Source organism: Callithrix jacchus, chromosome 10 (assembly GCF_049354715.1).
Source record: "Callithrix jacchus isolate 240 chromosome 10, calJac240_pri, whole genome shotgun sequence".
NCBI classification, from domain to species: domain Eukaryota; kingdom Metazoa; phylum Chordata; class Mammalia; order Primates; family Cebidae; genus Callithrix; species Callithrix jacchus.
The window spans coordinates 120,371,090-120,391,917 of record NC_133511.1 but is presented as its reverse complement, the minus strand read 5'-3'; the positions used below and the strand labels follow the sequence as shown (position 1 = coordinate 120,391,917).

Genomic DNA, 20,828 nt, shown 5'->3' with positions numbered 1-20,828 from the left:
ACCATGGAAATTATGCAGCAATCAAAAAATGATGAGTTCATGTCCTTTGTAGGGACATCGATGAATCTGGAGAACATCATTCTCAGCAAACTGCCACAAGAACAGAAAATGAAATACCTCATATTCTCACTCATAGGCGGGTGATGAACAATGAGAACACATGGACACAGGGAGGGGAGTACTACACACTGGGGTCTATTAGGGGGAATAGGGGAGGGACAGCAGGAGGGGGAGCTGGGGAGGGATAGCCTGGGGAGAAATGCCAAATGTGGGTGAAGGGGAGGAAGGCAGCAAAACACACTTCCATGTGTGTACCTATGCAACTATCTTGCATGTTCTGCACATGTACCCCAAAACCTAAAATGCGATAAAAATAAATAAACAAATAAAAATTTTTAAAAATAATGTTAATGAAGACAAGAAAAATATTTTACTGTATTTGACTGAAACAGGAGAGGACTAGGGGCTAGTCAGTCAGAGAGAAGGAATAAAACATCTCTTAAGACATGGTCAATGACGTATCTGATAGAACTTAGTCCCAGAAGAAAGCAGAGGTCTTTTGGAAGGAGATTTAAAATAAGAAGCCTGAAAATGCTCTTGCAAGTTAATGTTCAACTGACAATGGCAGGAAGAAATAAATATTTCCCCAAAGATGAATCCATTACAGGGATAATATCACAGGGCACCCCAATATAATGGTGAAAATATTGGCATAGCTTTTTTAAGAAAAGGAAGTGTTGAAGTTAGATGAAACTGAATGTCATTTCTAGACAGTATATATATATATATATATATATATATATATATATATATATATATATATATATAAATAGTAATTCTTTTGGGTCAACTAAATTCTCAGGTACTATCTGTGGTTTTACACACACACCTAGCATGTGACCTACAAAGTTGGCCCAATATAGAGAATGAAAACTACGCTTACAGAAGTTTAGGGAGACTAAAAAAAAAACAATAACAACAGCTAAGTGTTAGAAAAACAGTGGAAACAAAAAAAGAACAATGCATTATCAAAGTGTGTGTCCCCTGAACACACAGAGGAAGAAGGAGAGTATTCCTCAAAAGAAGAAATTGAAATTTGGTTTAGGAAGTAGATTCTATGCATTAATGGGTACCTAATGTTTTGTTAACTTGATTCTTTTATTTTGTAAATATTATCCATATATGTGTGGTCTTATTCCTGTTTAAACCTTCATCTGACAGACTGCTTAACACAACTGCTCTTGGCAACACTTCTAGCCTAATGCCAATCCACTTTATATCAATATCAATCTATTGATCAGTCTAGTTTTAGGGGTCAGGGAGCCCAGTACATAACATTCATCTCCTATGCCCAAATCACACATAACTGAGAGACAGTAAAAGGGTTCAGAAATATGGAGATCAAAAATTTTAGCCTTTACAATACTGTGAAAACTGGAATAGAAGACATGACTTTACATACCTACCCTCAACAGGATTTCTAACACTTCATCCCAGAATTAACCTCATTCAACAGTCACAGGTTTTCCCACAGGTGCAGAGCCTAACCTGATAAATATAGGATGTTGCCCAGAAGGCAGATTTGAAGGCACTCTCTTTTTAAAGGTGTTCTGAACACTACAGCATGCCCATTTCATTCTCTTACACTCACCAACAATTGCATAGTCTTTCGAAGGCAGCTGAGGGTATGTAGAGAGGGGCCAAGATCATCCCTGTTGAAACTTGTTCCTCATGGAAGCATAAGGGTTAGGAAGAAAGTACCCCACTCCCAAACCTCCAGTATTTCTGAGACAAGAAGTAAATTAAATTCTCTCAGGAAATTTATCTCCTTCCTGAGACAGACAAACTGTTTTTCACCAAGGGCAGTTCAGCTGAGAACAATTAAGCTGATAACCAGGTCTTTGGGGCCCATCAGGTATAAATGGAGCTTGGGATTATAATCCAAGTAACTCTTCAATTTCTTCCCCATCATGATCTGAATCTCTAACCTACATATCCTTTTCAATGCTCTGCAGCCAATTAAATCTCTTCTCTAAAATAGCCTTGATACATAATTTCCCTGAGGCTTAACACTCTAATCCAACTTTCATATCATTTTTAATTTGCCATTGCAATTTTAAGGTATGTATTTTCTGCTAGATAGAAAGGTGTGTTATCTATCTTGTCTTCTATTGGCTGACAAGTCTTCTTACAATGCCTACCATTTTGTGACAACTGAACAATTTGTTGCTTCTGCTGTTGTTGAAGGTTTTGAGATCCACCATGAAGCAAGAACTAGAGGAAGCAAAGAAAAAATATTCTCTTGGTGAATTTCTCTGCATGCCCAATATATGTAGAAGAATCTGTATCCTGTCTCTTTGGAGGTAAGTTTCATGCAGTGCATGAGGAATGTTAAAATAGAGGAGATATAAATCCATTTCTTATTTTAAGTGATAAAACATGTGAAAGGAAAAGATTTGGGGGATAAAATATGAAAAGTCCATAAAGAGAACTGCTATTTTTAAAGGTGGTAAAAAGGGTTGTGAAAAGGCTAACACAAAATTAATTGTACAATGATTTCTGTTTATAACATCGTTCCACAAAGCTGATCACTGGAGAATTATGCTGAGAACTTCAATCATGGTATAGGTTTGGGCTCAAAGTTTCTTCATTTGTTTTCATTTTAATTTATGTAAATTATAAGAATGTATACAGATCAATGACTATTTCCATTTATTAATATCTAGCCACCACTCAGATCAAAGTACAGAAAAAACTCTAAAACACTAGAAGATGATCACATGTTTAGCAGGATGACATAATAGAAAATTCTGCCCCTTAATCCCACACAGAAACACTGATTTACCAATGACTGGACAAAAATACTTGCATGGGAATTCCAAAATGGAGGTAAAACATTGTAATGCCCAGTTGAGCATGAAACCAAAAACAGTTGCGTTGAAATGGGCAAGAAGAGTAATGTCAGTTTATACATGACAGACTCTTCCCAAAGTTGTTACAGCTTGTGCCAAGAGAGAACACCCTGGTCTATGACTTTTCCCTCAGAGGGAGGGAGAGAGTAGAGCATTCATACACACCTTGGCCTTTGGACACACTGTGTGAGGAATTGGTGTCTGTCTCTCCTCACCCAGAGCACTGATGGAACTGGCATATTTAAATGTCTAGGGTCACTGAGGACAAAGTGAGTACAAAAGCTGTGACTTACACAGCTCAGTGTAATGAAAAGAAGATACACAACCTGAGATTTCTCCCTCTAGAGGAGGAGGAGTTAAGTATATGTCTGATACACTGATTTTCCAGGGAGATGCCCAAGAAATTAGTTTCTTTCTTGCCCAACCATTATGCCAGTAGGACCCCACACACTCTAGATGTCTCAGAACTACTGAGAACAAAGAATAGCTGGATGTCAAGCTGATGCATCAGAGGACCATGGTATGGCAGAGAGAAAGCAAGAGATTACCAGTTCCTGAAAATCAGAAACCAGGAAATCCCACTAATTGGGAATCTACAGACACAAATACAGAGAAGACACTTTCACAGAGTAGACTTGACAGGTCCCCAGAATCACTGTCTGGACTGATTGCAAAAGCCAGTCTGGGAAGACAGGAAGAGGTGGCTATTTCTTCAAATGTATAGGTACCAATTCAAAGCTACAAAGAACAAGAAGAAACAGAGAAGTATGACACGAAAGGGAACAAAATAAATCTTTAGAAACTGATAATAAGAAAATGGAAGTATATAGACCGGACAAGTGGCTCATGCCTGTAATCCCAGCACTTTTGGAGGCCGCAGAAGGCAGGTCAGGAGTTTGAGATAAGCCTAGCCAAACATGGTGAACCCCCATCTCTACTAGAAATACAAAAATTAGCCAGTCTTCATGGCACTCACCTGTAATTCCAGCTACTCAGGAGGCTGAAGCACCAGAATTGCTTCAACCTGGGAAGTGGAGGTTGCAGTGAGTCAAAATCGCACCACTGCACTCCAGCCTGGGTGACAGAGCAAGGCTCTGTCTCAAAAAAAAAAAAAAAAGGATTACAAACTTAAATGTAAAATCTAAAACTATGAAAATACTAGAAGAAAGCATTGAGGAAATGCTTTAGGACATTGATATAAGCAAAATATTCTTGAGCAAAAACTCAAAAGCACAGGCATACAAAGCCAAAAAATGACACATGGAATTACATCAAGCTAAAAAGCTTCTGCACAACAAAGCAAAATAATCAACAAAGTGGAGGAACAACCTACAGAATAGAAAAAGACCTGCAAACTGTTCAGTTGGGATTAACAAATCAAACCTATAAGGAACGTAAACAACTCAGTAGCAAACAAACAAATAACTTCATTTTTAGATGGGCAAAATATCTGAATAGACATTTCTTAAAAGAAGACATACGAATGGCTAACAAGTACTAAAAATGCCCTATATCACTAATCACCAGAAAAATACAAATCAAAACCACAATAAGATATTATTTCACCCCAGTTAAAATATTATCAAAAAGACAAACAATAACAAATGCCAGTGAAGATGGAGAGAGAAGAAGATGTTTGTACAGTGTTGATGGGAATATAAATTAGTGCATCCACTATGCAAAACAGTATAACATTTTGTCAACATATTAAAAATGGAAATACCATATTATCCAGCAGTCTCAGTGTTGGGTATATGTGCAAAGGTAGAAAATCAGCATGTTGAAGACATAGCTGCACTTCTATGTTTATTGAAGCACTATTCCCAATAGCCAAGATATGATATCAACCTAAATGTTTATCAATGGCTGTATTTTTTTAATGGGGTATATTGGCAAGTTGTGGTGGCTCACACCTGTAATCCCAGAACTTTGGGAGGCCAAGGTGGATGAATCGCTTGAGTCCAGAAGTTCAGACCAGCCTGAACAACATGACAAAACCCTGTCTCTACAAAAAGGTAGAAAATATGAGCCAGGCATAGTATAGTCCCAGTTACTGTGGAGGCTGAGATGGAAAAATAGCTTGAGCCCAGGGAAATGAAGTGTCATTTTTGAAGTAGAGTGTCACTTTTAAGACAGAGTGAGACCCTGTCAAAAAAAAAAAAGAAAAGAAAAGAAAATGGGACACACACACACACACACAATGGAATATTATTCAGCCATAAAAATAATACATTCCTGTGGATGGAATTGGAAGAAATTATTTTAAGTAAAGTTATCCAGGCACCAAAAGACAAATATTGCATGTTCACACTCATATGTGAGAGCTAAAAAATTTATCTCCAGGTGGTAATAAGTGAAATAGTGGCTACCAGAAGCTGGAATGGTACTGGGGAGATGGTATTAAGAGGGATGGGATAATAGGTACAAAAACACAGTCAGATAGAAAAAATAAGATCTAGTTTTCAGTAGCACAGTAGTTAGAGTTGACTATAGGTGACTATAGTTAACAACAAAGTTCTTTTACATTTCAAAATAGCCGGAAGATTATATTTAAAATGTTCTCAACACACACACAGACACACACACACACACACACACACACACACAGGCACACACAGGCACACACAAAATCATGAATGTGTGAGATAATAGATAACCCGATTACTTAGGTTTTATCATTCCATACTGCATGGTTATATCAAAATATCACAGTGCCCCATAAATACGTATAACTATCATGTATCCATAAACATTAAAAAAATTTTTAATTACATCTAAACATTTTATAATAAAATCATCAAAAGAAAAGAAAGAATTTGGAAAGCAGTAAGAGAGGTGACTTGTCCTGTACTAAGAGAACCTCCATAAGACTTTTGGTTTGTTTTCCCACAGGAAGTTTACAGGCCAGCAGAAAGTATGATGATATATTCAGAGATGAAAACTGCCAACAAAAAGCACTATATCCAGCAAACTGACCTTCAGAAATGAAGGGAAATAAAGATTTTCCCAGACAAATAAAAACTGAGTGAGTTTGTCAACACTAGATTTGCATAAGAAATGTTAAACAGAACATTTCATGTTGAAACAAAACATCTGAAAGAGCTACATGAGAGCATATTAAAGTATTAACCTACTGGTAAATGCAACTAGAAGTCCAGAGCTAACATCGTACTTAATGAATAACTGAAAGCTCTTCCTTTAAGATCAAGAATATGAATCACCACTTCTATTCAATATAGTACTTAAAGTCCTAACCAGAGCAGTTAAGGAAGAAAAAGAGATTAAAAGCATGAAAACAGGAAAGGAAGAAGTAAATTAAGCTCTACTCACAGATTATATGATTTTATAAGTAAAAAGTCTAAAGATTACACACACACAAACAGTAGAATAAACAAATTTAATCAAAAAATACACATGTAAAAAATAGTTGTGATTTTATACACTAATAACAAAGTATCCAAAAATAAAATTAAGAAGTGATCTCATTTATAACACCATAAAAAGGAAGAAAATACTTAGGAATAACTTAAAAGGAGGCAAGAGATTTGTACACTGAAAACTACAAAACATTGATGAAATAAAGAAAACAAAGATAAATGAAAATATGTATCATATGCATGAATTGCAAAGCTTAATATTACTAAATGTCAACACTACTCTGGAGACAACAGATGCTGGAGAGGACTTGGAGAAATAGGAACACTTTTATACTGTTGGTGGGAGTGTAAATTAGTTCAACCATTGTGGAAGACAGTGTGGCGATTCCTCAAGGCCTTAAAAATAGAAATTCCATTTGACCCAGCAATCCCATTACTGGGTATATATCCAAAAGACTATAAATCGTTCTACTATAAGGACACATGAACACAAATGTTCATTGCAGCACTGTTTACAATAGCAAAGACCTGGAACCAACCCAAATGCCCATCGATGATAGACTGGACAGGGAAAATGTGGCATATACACCATGGAATATTATGCAGCCATCAAAAATGATGAGTTATTGTCCTTTGTAGGGACATGGTTGAATCTGGAAACCATCATTCTCAGCAAACTGACACAAGAACAGAAAACCAAATACCACATGTTCTCACTCATAGGTGGGTGTTGAACAATGAGAACACATGGACACGGGGAGGGGAGCATCACACACCAGGGTCTGTTGGAGGGGGCTAAGGGAGGACAGCAGGGGGTGGGGAGGTTAGAAGAGATAACATGGGGAGAAATGCCAGATATAGGTGATGGGGGGATGGAGGCAGCAAGCCACCTTGCCATGTATGTACCTATGCAACAATCCTGCATGATCTGCACATGTACCCCAGAACCTATAGTACAATTAAAAAAATTTTTTTAAGAAATCAGGATTGGGAAGAGACATTTGCACTCCCATGTTCACTGCAATATTATTTATAATTGCCAAGATATAGAAGTAACATAAATGTCCATTGACATACGGATACGTAAAATGTGGTATGTACACATGATGGAACATTAGTCAGCTTTGGAAAGAAAAATGTCATATCCAACATGTATGAATCTTGAGGAGATTATGCTAAGTTAACTACGTCAGGACAGAAGGACAGGCACTGCCCAATTCCCCTTATATGAGATATCTAAAATAGTCAAATTCATAGAAGCAGAAAGTAGAATGGTAGTTTCTTGGGGCAGAGGACAAGAGGAAATAAGAGGTTGCCATTTAATGGACATAAAAATCAGTTATGCAAGATTCTGTATGACATTATGCATACAGTTAAGAATCTTACTATACACTTAAAAATATATATTAACAGGGTAAAATTATGCATTTTTACCACAATTTTAAAAAGTAAATATGTGTTTTGAGAACTCCCAGCTAAACTGGGCTTTCAGCAAGCCTGCCCTAAGGGAAAAAAAAAAGAAGAGCTCGATGTGGGTGTTTCCAGTGACTTTTACAGAATCCATCTTTCACCTGGTGGGCAGCCTAATGCCTAATTGTCCAAAACATAACTGGGAAGGTTTGAACAAGCAGGAAGTCACACAGGAAAATAGTTTAGACTGGCATATGCCCTTGTGGTTCTTGCCTGATCCATGTGCAATTTATGCCTGTCTAACCATTGCTCTGGCACTGGGAGCCCAATCTTGTGTTCTCATTGCTATCCTAGGGAAAATCCAACTTTGAATAACCAGCCCCTAGTTCTTCCAATGGAAAGTATAAACTCAATACACTGTACAAAAGAAAACAAGTTAAAGAAGTCTACTTACAGATTCGGGGTGAGAATCCCCAGATCACATGAGGCAGAAGTAAAGAATCAGGCACAGAGAGAAAAAAGCACATAGCAACTAGCAGTATACATAAGGAAGTAGGTTGTGGGTCACTTAGAGCTTGCAGGCAAATGCCTGAATGGTCCATTTACAAGAAGCACTGGAAAAGTCACAAATCCAATCTGCTAGGCAGGAGAGATTCCTCTAAGTTTTATCTCTGGCCATTGGCTTGAGCTACTTGGGAGTGGCACAGAAATGGAAATTGTGTCAAGGGTGACTGAGCCCTGCCTCTGGTATGAAAAAGTTAAACTTGAATTCAAAATGGATGCTGAAGTAACAAAAAATTATAAGTATTCACTACAGTGAGATACAAATGTATGTTGCCTATATAATAAAAAGTTATCGACTGCCTCTCTTTTTAAGTTATACTTCAAGTTCTGGGATAAATGTACAGAACGTGCAGGTTTGTTACATAGGTATATATGTGCCATGGTGGTTTATTGCACCCATTACCCCATCATCTAGGTTTTAAACCCCACGTGCATTAGGTATTTGTCCTAATGCTCTCCCATCCCTTGACCCCAGCAGGCCCTAGTATGTGATGTTTCCCTCCCTGTGTCCATATGTTCTCATTGTTTAACTCCCACTTCTGAGTAAGAACATATGCGGTTTGGTTTTCTGTTCCTGTGTTAGTTTTGCTGAGAGTGATGGATTCTAGCTTCATCCATGTCCCTGCTAAGGACATGAACTCATTCTTTTTTTTGGCTGTATAGTATTCCATGGTGTATATATGCCACATTTTCTTTATCTAGTCTATCATTGATTGGGCATTTCAGTTTGTTCCAAGCCTTTGCTGTTGTGAATAGTGCTGCAATAAACATATGTGTTCATGTGTCTTTACAGTAGAATGATTTATAATCCTTTGAATATATACCCAGTAATGGGATTGCTGGGCCAAATTGTATTTCTAGTTCTAGATTTTTGAGGAATCGCCACACCGTCTTCCACAATGTTCGAACTAATTTACACTCCCACCAACAGTGTAAAAGCGTTCCTATTTCTCCACATCCTCTCCAGCATCTATTGTTTCCTGACTTTTTCAGGATCACATTAGGCTGTCCACCAGGTAAAAGTAGTATCCTGTGAAAGGCTCTAAAAACATCCACATCTAGCTCCTCTTCTAACTGGTGTCGGATGGTATCTCATTGTGATTTTATTTTCATTTCTCTAACGACCAGTGATGATAAGCTTTTTTTCATGTTTGTTAACCACATAAATGTCTTCTTTTGAGAAGTGTCTGTTCACATCATTTGCCCACTTTTTGATGGAGTTGTTTGATCTTTTTTCTTGTAAATTTGAGTTCCTTTCAGGTTCTGGATATTACTCCTTTGTCAGATGGAGATTGCAAAAATTTTCTCCCATTCTGTAGGTTGCCTGTTCACTCTGATGATAGTTTCTTTTGCTGTGCAGAAGCTCTTTAGTTTAATTAGATCCATTTGTCTATTTTGGCTTTTGTTGCCATTGCTTTTGGTGTTTTAGTCATGAAGTGCTTGCCCATGCCTATGTCCTGAATGGTATTGCCTAGGTTTTCTTCTAGGCTTTTTATGGTTTTACATCTTATATGTAAGTCTTTAATCCATCTTGAGTTAATTTTTGTATAAGGTGTAAAGAAGGAGTCCAGCTTAAGTTTTCTGCATATGGCTAGCCAGTTTTCCCAGCACCATTTATTAAATAGGAAATTCTTTCCCCATTGCTTGTTTTTGTCAGGTTTGTCAAAGACCAGATGGTTGTAGATGTGTGGGGTTATTTCTGAGGCCTCTGTTCTGCTCCATTGGTCTCTATATCTGTTTTGGTGCCAGTATCATGCTATTTTGGTTACTGTAGCCTTTTAGTATAAATTAAAGTTAGGTAGCATGATGCCTCCAGCTTTGTTCTTTTTGCTTAGGATTATCTTGGCTATACAGGCTCTTTTTAAAATCCATATGAAATTTAAAGCAGTCTTTTTTTTAGTTCTGCAAAGAAAGTCAATGGTAGCTTGATGGGGATAGCATTGAATCTATAAATTACTTTGGGCAGTATGGCCATTTTCATGATATTGATTTTTTCTATTCATGAGTATAAAATGTACTTCCATTTCTGTGTGTGTGTCTTCTCTTACTTTCTTGAGCAGTGATTTGTAGTTGTCCTTGAAGAGCTCCTTCATGTCCCTTGTTAGTTGTATTCCCAGGTACTTCATTTTCTTTGTAGCAATTGTGAAAGAGAGTTCACTCATGATTTGGCTCTCTTTTTGTCTATTACTGGTGCATAGGAATGCTTGTGGTGTTTGCTTTTGGTTTTGTATCCTGAGACTTTGCAGACGTTGCTTAATAGTTTAAGGAGCTTTGGGACTGAGACGATGCAGCTTTCCAAATATACAATCGTGTCAACTGCAAACAGAGACAATTTCACTTTCTCTCTTCCTCTCTGAATACCCCTTATTTCCTTCTTTTGCCTGATTGCCCTGGCCAGAACTTCCAATACTATGTTAAATAGCAATAGTGAGAGACGGCATCCTTGTCTTATGCCAGTTTTCAAAGTTTCCAGCTTTTGCCCATTCAGTATGATATTGGCTATGGGTTTGTCATAAATAGCTCTTATTGTTAGAGATGGTGCCCATAAATACCTACTTTATTGAGTGTTTTAGCATGAAGCGGTGTTGAGTTTTACCAAATGCCTTTTCTGCATCTATTGAGATAATCATGTGGTTTTTGTCATTAGTTCTATTTATGTGATGGATTACATTTATTGATTTCCATATATTGGACCAGCCTTGTATCACAAGGATAAAGCCAACTTAACCATAATGGATAAGCTTTTTGATGTGCTGCTGGATTTGGTTTGCTGGTATTTTATTGAGGACTTTCGCATCAATGTCCATCAGAAATATCGGTCTCAAGTTTTCTATTTTTGTTGTGTCTCTGCCAGGTTTTGATATTAGGATGATGCTGCCCTCATAAAATTAGTTAGGGAGGAGTCCCTCTTTTTCTACCATTTGGAGTAGTTTCAGAAGAAATGATTCCGCTCCTCTGCACCTCTGGTAGAATTTGGCTGTGAATCTGTCTGATTCTGGGCTTTTTTGGTTGGTAGGCTATTAATTACTGCCTCAACTTCAGAACTTGTTATTGGTCTATTCCATGATTTGACTTTTTCCTGGTTTAGTCTTGAAGGGGGGTGGATGTATGTGTCCAGGAATTTATCCATTACTTCTAAATTTTTTAGTTTATTTGGGTAGAGATGTTTAAGTATTCTCTGATGTTATTTTGTATTTCTGTGGGATCAGGGGTGATATCTTCTATATCATTTTTATTGTTTCTATTTGATTCTTCTCTCTTTTCTTCTTTATTAGTCTGGCTAGCAAGCTATCTATTTGTTAATCTTTTCAAACAGCTCGTGAATTCATTGATTTTTGAAGGGCTTTTCATGTCTCTATCTCTTTCAGTTCTGTTCTGATCTTAGTTATCTCTTGTCTTCTGTAAGCTTTTAAATTTGTTTGCTCTTGCTTCTCTAGTTCTTTTAATTGTGGTGTTAGGATGTCAATTTTAGATCCTTCCTGCTTTCTCCTGTGGGCATTTAGTGCTATACATTTCCCTCTTAACAATGCTTTAGCTGTTTCCCAGAGATTCTGGTATATTGTGTGTTTGTTCTCCTTGGTTTCAAAGAACTTACTTATTTCTGCCTTAATTTTGTCATTTTCCCTGTAGTCATTCAGAAGCGGGTTGTTCAGTTTTCATGTAATTGTGCCATTTTGATTGAGTTTCTTAATCCTGAGTTCTAATTTGATTGCACTGTGGCCTGAAAGACTGCTTGTTATGATTTCCATTCTTTTACATTTGCTGAGGAGTGTTTTTCTTCCAATTATGTGGCTGACTTTAAAATACATACAATGTGGTACTGAGATAAATGTATAATCTTTTGATTTGGGGTGGAGAGTTCTGTAGATATCTATTAGGTCTGTTTGGTCCAGAACTGAGTTCAAGTCCTGAATATCCTTGTTAATTGTCTCATTGATCGGTCTAATATTGACAGTGGGGTGTTAAAGTCTCTCACTATTATTGTGTGGGAGTCTAAGTCTCTTTGTAGGTCTCTAAGAACTTGCTTAATTAATCTGGGTGCTCCTGTGTTGGGTGCATATATATTTAGGATAGTTAGCTCTTGTTGCATTGATCCCTTTACCATATGTAATGCCTTTCTCTTTTTTGATTTTTGTTCATCTAAAATCTGTTTTATCAAAGACTAGAATTACAATCCTTGCTTCTTTTTTTTTCTTTCTATTTGCTTGGTAAATATTTCTTCACCCATTATTTTGAGTCTACGTGTGTCTTTGCAAGTAAGCTAGTTCTCCTGAATACAGCACACCAATGGGTCTTGACTCTTTATCCAATTTGCCAGTCTGTGTCTTTTAATTGGGGCATTTAGACCATTTACATTTAAGGTTAATATTATTATGTGTAAATTTCATCCTGTCATCATGAAGCTAGCTGGTTATTTTGCACATTAATTGATGCTGTTTCTTTGTAGTGTTGTTGGTCTTTATATATTGGTATGTTTTTGCAATGGCTGGTACCAGCATTTTCTTTCCATATCTATTTATTCCTTCAGGATCTCTTGTAAAACAGAACTGGTAGTGACAAAATCCCTCAGCAGTTGCTTGTCTGTAAAGAATTTTATTTTGCCTTCACTTATGATGCTTGATTTGGCTGGATATGAAGTTATGAGTTAAAAATTCTTTTTTTTAAGAATGTTGAATATTGGTGTCCACTCTCTTCTGGCTTGTAGGGTTTCTGCTGAGAGATCTGCTGTTAGCCTGATGGGCTTTCCTTTGTAGGTAACCTGACGTTTCTCTTTGGCTGTCCTTAACATTTTCTTTTTACATTTCAATCTTGAAGAATCTGACAATTATGTGTCTTGGGGTTGCTCTTCCTAAGGAGTATCTTAGTGGTGTTCTCTGCATTTCCTGAATTTGAATGTTGGCCTGTCTTGCTAGGTTGGGGAAGTTCTCCTGGATAATGTCCTGAAGTGTGTTTTCCAACTTGGTTTCATTCTCCCTGTTACTTTCAGCTACACCAATTGTAGATTTGATCTTTTTGCAGCGTCCCATATTTCTTGAAGGTTTTGTGTATTCCTTTTCATTCTTTCTTTCTCTAATCTTCTCTCACACTTTATTTCATTTAGGCGATCTTCAATCTCTCACATCCTTTTTTTATTTGATCGATTTGGCTATTGATACTTGTGCATGCTTCACAAAGTTCTCCTGCTGTGTTTTTCAGCTCCATCAGGCCATTTTTGTTCTTCTCTGAACTGGTTATTTTAGTTAGCAGTTCCTGCAACATTCTATAAAGGTTTTTAGCTTCATTGCATTGGGTTATAACATACTCCTTTTGCTCAGAGGATTTTGTTACTACGCCCCTTCTGAAGCCTAGTTCACCTTCTGTCAACTTGTTGAACTCATTCTCCATCCAGTTTAGTGCCCTTGCTGTAGAGAAGTTGTGATCATTTGGAGGAGAAGACACATTCTGATTTTTGGTATTTTCAGCCTTTTTGCACTAGTTTTACCTCGTCGTTGTGGATTTATCTACCTTTGATCTTTGATGCTGATGGTCTTTGGATAGGGTTTTTGTGGGAGCATCCTTTTTGTTGATGTTACTGCGTTCTGTTTGTTAGTTTTCTTTCTAACAGTCAGGTGCCTCTTCTGCAGGTCTGCTGGGGTTTGCTGGAGGTCTACTCTAGACCCTGTTTTCCTGGGTATCACCAGCCGAGGTTGCAGAACAGCAAAGATTGCTGCATACTTTTTTCTCTGGAAGCTTCATTTTAGAGGGGCACCTGCCTGATGCCAAACAGAGACCTTCTGTATGAGGTGTCTGTCAACCCTGCTGGGAGATGTCTCCCAGTCAGGAGGCACGGGGATTAGGAGTCCACTTGAGGAGGCAGTCTGGCCCTTATCAGAGCTCAAGCACTGTGCTGGAACATCTGCCGCTTCTTCAGAGCCAGCAGGCAGGAACATTGAAGTCTGCTGAAGCTGCACCCACAGCTACCCCTTCCCTTAGGTGCTCTGTCTCAGGGAGATGGGAGTTTGATCTATAAGTCCTTAACTGGGGCTGCTGCCTTTCTTTCAGGATGCCCTCCCCAGTGAGGAGGAATATAGAGAGGCAGTCTGGCCATAGCCACTTTGTGGCAATGCAGTGAATTCCACACAGTTTGAACTTTCTATGCAAGCCTCACTAACAGTGGACATTCTTCCCCTACCAAGCTCATATATCCCATTTGCTGGCTTCAGCCCCCTTTTCAGAGGAGTGAACGGTTCTATCTCATTGGGGTTTCGGGTGCCACTGGAGTATGAAAAAAACAACAACAAAACTCCTGCAGCTAGCTCAGTGTCTGTCCAAACAGCCACGCAGTTTTGTGCTTGAAGCTCAAGCCCTGGGGGTGTATCCACATGAGGTAATCTCCTAGTCTGCAAGTTACAAAATCCATGGAAAAAGCATAGTATCTGGGCTGGATAGCACAGTCCCTCACAGCTTCCCTTGGCTGGGAGTGGGGGGGAAGTTCCCTCCTCCCTTGCACTTCCTGGGTGAGATGATGCCCCACCCTGCTTCTGCTCATCCTCTGTGGGCTGCACCCACTGTCTAACCAGTTCCAATGAGATGAACCGGGTACCTCAGATGGAAAGCAGAAATCATTCACCTTCTGTGTTGGTCTCACTGGAAGCTGCAGACTGGAGCTCTTCCTATTCGGCCACTTGCCGTCTGTCTCTATCAACTTTATTTCTTATTCTATAAAATAAAACCATCATGAGGTTAGATGCCATTAAATATACATAATATGATTCGCGACCCGGAGCTGCGCGGGCACGGGCGCGGGTGAACAGGGGCTCCGGGTGCACGGCCGCCGAGGCTCGCCAGGCCCGGAGAACTCTAGCTCCCCCACGGAGTCGGCAGACTTCTATGAGGCAGAGCCGCGGCCACTGATGAGCAGCCACCTGCAGAGCCCCCCCACCCCCACACGAGCCCAGCAGGCCGCTTGGGCTCCCCCCCAACCCGCGTCTCCCCCGGCATCTGTGAGCACGACACGTCCATCGACATCAGCACCTACATCTGCCCGGCCGCCTTCAACGACGAGTTCCTGGCCGACCTGTTCCAGCACAGCCGGCAGCAGAAGGCCAAGGCGGCCGCGGACCCCGCGGGCGGCGGCAGCGGCGGAGATTTTGACTACCCGGGCGCGCCCGCGGGCCCAGGCGGCGCCGTCATGCCCGGGGGAGCGCACCAGCCCCCGCCCGTTAGAGGTGCGCGGCCGCAGGCTACCTGGACTGCAGGCTGGAGCCCCTGTACGAGCGCGTCGGGGCGCCGGCGCTGCGGCCGCTTGTGATCAAGCTGGAGCCCCGCGAGGAGGACAGGAAGCCAAGCAGCTGGCACTGGCCAGCCTCTTCCGGTACCAGCCGCTGACGCAGCCCTAGCACCAGCACCCGCCACCCACGCATCTGGCCACCCCGCACCTGCAATTTCAGATCTCGCACTGCGGCCAGACCACCATGCACCTGCAGCCCTCTCACCCCACGCCGCCGCCCACGCTCATGCCCAGTCTGCACCCCGCGTCCGCGCTTGGCGCCGCTGGCCTGCCGGGCCCCGGTGGCGCGCTTAAGGGCCTGGGCGCCGCGCACCCCGACCTCCGAGCGGGTGGCGGCGGCGGCACAGGCAAAGCCAGGAAGTCGGTGGACAAGAACAGCAACGAGTACTGTGTGCGGCCCAAGCACAACATCGCTGTGCGCAAGAGCCACGACAAGGCCAAGCAGCGCAACGTGGAGAGGCAGCAGAAAGTGGTGGAGCTGACCAGTGACAATGACTGCCTGCGCAAGCGGGTGGAACAGCTGAGCCGCGAACTGGACACGCTGCGGGGCATCTTCCGCCAGCTGCCAGAGCGCTCCTTAGTCAAGGCCATGGGCAACTGCGCGTGAGGCGCGCGGCTGCGGGACCGCCCTGGGCCAGCCTCTGGCAGGAACCCGGGGAGTGATTTTGGGTCGCCGGATCGCGAGGCTTGCTCCCGACGTGCGAGCCAGTACTAGGAGATTCCGGTGCCGCCTGAAAGCCTGGCCTGCTCCGCTTGTCCCCTCCCTTCCTCTGCGCCGGGCTTGGTGCGTCTAAGATGAGGGAGCCAGGCAGTGGCTTCTCCCTGCGAAGAGGTGAGAATTCTTGGGGCTGAGCTGGGAGCCCCGTAACTCTAGTATTAAGGATAACCTTGTGCCTTGGAAATGCAAACTCACCGCTCTGATGCCTACCGAGTAGGGGGAGCAAATCGTGCCTTGTCATTTTATTTGGAGGTATCCTGCCTCCTTCCCAAGGCTACAGCAGGCCCCCATGAGAGAAGGAGGGGAGCAGCCGGTGGCCGGAGGAGGAGGGCTCAGGTAGCTGATATACCGACAAGCCAGCCAGCCCCAGCCGCTCCTCCATGCCTGTCTTATAGAGGGGTGGAAACATAGGGACTTGGGGCTTTGAACCTCAGGTTGTTCCGCTGGTTCTACATGAAGGTGGAGGGTCTCTAGGTCTGCACCTCTCCCATCCCTCCGCACACACCCCACCCCAGCCTGCCACACGTTGGGCTTCCCCCTGGGGCGGAACTCACTGAGATGAGCCCCCGGGGTCACCAGGCGACCAGTGGGAGCCACCACCCTCAGTCAGACCACAAAGCTAGATTGTGGGTCAGCTCTGAGGATGTATACCCCTGGCGTGAGAGGGGGGACCTGGCGATCTGGCCGTGTGGTGGGCGTGGGGGGTGAAGGGCCACTGGGACCCTCAGCCTTATTTGTATTGTATGCCTTCAGCATTGCCATAGGAACACAAAGCACTATCAGTCCATCCCAGAGGGACCGGAGTTATGACAAGCTTTCCAAATATTCTGCTTTATCAGCTGATGTCAACACTTGTATCTGGCCTCTGTGCCCCAGCAGTGCCTTGTGCAATGTGAATGTGTGCGTCTCTGCTAAACCACCATTTTATTTGGTTTTTGTTTTGGTTTGGTTTGGTTTTGCTCGGATACTTGCCAAAATGAGACTCTCAGTCAGCAGCTGGGGGAAGGGTCTGAGACTCTTTCCTTTTAGTTTTGGGATTACTTTGGATCCTGGGGGGCCAATGAGGTGAGGGGGGTTCTCATTTGCCCTCAGCTCTTCCCTGGCCCCTCCAGCCTGGGCTGCCCGAAAGCCTTGCCCCCCAGAGGTCATGGCTCCTGGTTGGGAAGGGAGGTGGCCTCCCGCCAACGCATCACTGGGACTGGGAGCAGGGAAGGACAGCTTGGTTCTCTTCTTTTGGGGAAAACATAGAGTCTCACCCTAAATGTTTTATGTATTATATCTATAATATAAACATATCAAAGTCAATAAATAAATAAATATACATAATATAAAAACAGGTTTTCTTATTCTAATCTAGATTTGCTACACAAGACCATCTACAGAATGAATGCCATGCATATACAATCTGTACCCAACAAGTTGTACATTTTAGTAAATGTTCGTGATTGGAAGGGTAGCATATGGAAATTTTGGCTTCTTAGATCTTTCCTGTTAAGTTTGACTGATTATCAGTACATTTTTATTTTTAATTTTCTATTTTCAGTACTGTGAACTGTTTTGCAGTGATTTTTGATGCCATGTGGCAAAATTGGTTTTAGAATATTAATAAAATCCATTGTTTCTAAAATAAATAAACTCTAGGCTCCATAGCACATTGTCCATAAAACATCTGCTGTCTTTCAAGGTACAATTGTTACCACTATCATCTAACCATTATTTTAAGATAACTTTAAAATCATCACCTCACAAGAAAATATTCCGTAAAATAGACTTTGCCTTTATACTTTAAGAGTCTACCTGAGCCAACATTATTCTCCTTTGTAGGATTTAGATTCCACAGATTATAGTATGTGACTTTTTTCTGTATTCACTACAGATCTGCAAATACCTTACCTCTCTGGGGCCTTAATTTGCACCTCCAGCACCTGGGAAATGTCTTCCTGCCGCAGACTCTCTTCCGTGCAGCCATCCTCCTGGCGAATTGTGTCGCACCGTGGGCACTGAAGCACGTGAACCGTCGAGTAAGCCAGATGCTTCTCATGTCCCTACTGGCAATCTGCCTTCTGGTCATCATATTGGTGCCTCAAGGTGAGAGAAGATCACAGGTGGAAGAAAGAAAATGCCTCTTCCTCTTTTCTCAGGGATTGTACTGGTCACACCTATCTGAAGCCAGAAGAAAAGGGAGACCTGAGTTCTCAGGATTCCCTGATTGAAACCTGGGGCTTTAAGGCAGATTATTACACAGAAGTTGCTGAGAAATGAGTCAAAGATGAGTACGGTTGGCTCGGATATGTGGTTGTCTTCACCACATTTGAGAAGCAGTAAGAAATTGATGTCATTTATTCATGATAGTTTCTCTGGGACAGCAATTGATCATTTGCCCTTTGGCCAATCAAATTCTTAGTAAGTATTGAGTGGTGAGGCTTTGTATCCCAATATGAGAACATAATACTGCTATTTCCTCCATCTGGGCTCTTTCTTATTATTACAGCTTCAGTGATAAAGTATGCCCTAATCCCTACATAGCCATTTGTGTGCCCTGATTAGGTCACCATAACTGCAATCCAAGTTCAGGGGAGTTATCTTGACTTCAAGGGAACAAAAGTCCCCCGTTTTATATACCAAAATGTCCAGGAGGCAGGAGGCAACCGTCAGTTAAGAACTTCTCTTAGAATCTACTTTCATAAATTAAATGATCACATGCAATAAATAAGGGAACCCAAGTTGTCACCAGGTTTCACCTGACTCCCAGAGTAGTAATGTATTTAACAAGATCCCAGGTTGGTGTGCTCCAGTCCTCCTCTTGACAGTAAGCAATGATACAAGTCTGGTGCAACGCAACAGAACCCACTCCAATGGCACGAGGCAGTTACATCTTTGTTTTAATGGGATAGAATCCTGCCTCTGAAACTTCCCTTCATTGGTTTCCAAAATCTGATTTTTTTTCTCCAATAAAGGTTTTTATTCTTCATCCTTGAAACATTAATACTCTAACTTGTCCTTGAACATAGGAACCCTGTCCATTTATGACTGTCTTTTGCAACCACAGCCCTATGTTAATATTGTGTATATATCTGGGTTTTAAAGTCTATGAGGACATAGATGAGTCTTACGCTCCCCAGTATTGCACACATGACAGTCCTGTATTCTGCAAGGAGGGCAGACGGGTCCCTGGACAGAATAAATGAGACCAAAGAAAAAAACTCTTTAATGTTTCCTCTCCTCCTATGGTGTATCCCTGATATACAGTGAGAATTGAAGCATCAACTTTTATTCACTATTAGCCACTGCACATTCTTTGCCTCTAAGCACTTTTCCTACAAATTTTACCCTTGGAAACACCTCCAATGCAGTCCTTTTCACTTCTACCTTGGGGGATTCTGATTCCTTCAGCCCAGATTTCCTGAGGCCTGTGGTCTTCCTTTCTCTAGAAATGCAGACCCTGCGTGTGGTTTTTGCAGTCCTGGGTTTGGGAGCTTCTGCTCTTAGCAATACCACAGGTATTGCCCAAGGAAATGAACTAATTCCTTCCGTAATCAGGTATGAAAGCTTATATGTGCTCTGTGATTCTCAAAATGGACCTTTCTCAACCAATCGACACTTAACGAGGGAAAAACTCTAAGACTAGTTAAAAAAAAAAGATCAAATATAATAGTCATAAAAACAACAAATTAGAGCCCAAGTTTATATCACACTGACCGTATGCCAGACACTGTGTTAAGTCTTTTGATGTAGCATCCCATGTAACCTTCTGAACCACCTGAAAGGTTGGTGCTAAGGATAACAGTATTTCGTAAATGATGAAAATGTGTCTAATTTACTTGTGAATTTAAAATAAATTGCTAGCAAATAAGAGGAAATTTCAAAAGCAAGAGTATGTTATTACCTCCATGTATCTAAATGCTCACCCATTATCACAGCACAATGATAAATCACAAATAATATGTGTGATTTTTAACAACTTTTTCTCTATTATCATTTGTACCCCAAGGGGAAGAACTATGGGAATCGCTGCAACCTTTGGTAATATTGGGGGAGCTCTGTCTCCCCTTGTGATTATCCTAAACATATATTCTCCACCCCTGCCCTGGATCATCTATGGAGTCTTCGCCATCCTCTCTGGCCTTGTTATCCTCCTCCTTCCTGAAACCAGGAACAAGCCTCTTCCTGACAGCATCCAGGATGTGGAAAATGAGTGAGTAAATAGCCTAGCTGCCCCTCAGAGGATCTGTGTGCTATAGACCTGTGCTGAGGAAGCAAAACATCATTTAGGGCCAGCACCCCTCAAAAAGGCTTAGACCTACACTATTCCCATGTAGTCAGTGCCCTTGGTCTAGATATAGCCTCATCCCTTCCACAGTGACCTCTGACATCCCCTGAGGCTCTCCAGATCACACAGACCAGCTCTGCCCAGCCTGTCTAGGAGGTTAATTTGTGGTAGCCCTAGTATGACATGCACACTCTTGAAGGTATTTTACAAACATGCAGAGATCCAAACACCAGCTTCTCATACCTGGGGAGCCCTCAGCCCAGTGAGTGTACCTGTTAGCATTCTGTGATTGCCAGTGCTTACAGGC

At 41.5% G+C, this 20,828-nt stretch overlaps 2 pseudogenes; both read left to right on the top strand.

The window, feature by feature from the left end:
* Nucleotides 1–20,492, top strand: part of LOC118145523 (solute carrier family 22 member 25-like) — a 47,704-nt pseudogene extending 27,212 nt beyond the window's left edge.
* On the top strand, nucleotides 15,157–16,269 carry LOC144578166 (CCAAT/enhancer-binding protein alpha-like; annotated as a pseudogene).
* Nucleotides 20,493–20,828: the final 336 nt, after the last annotated feature.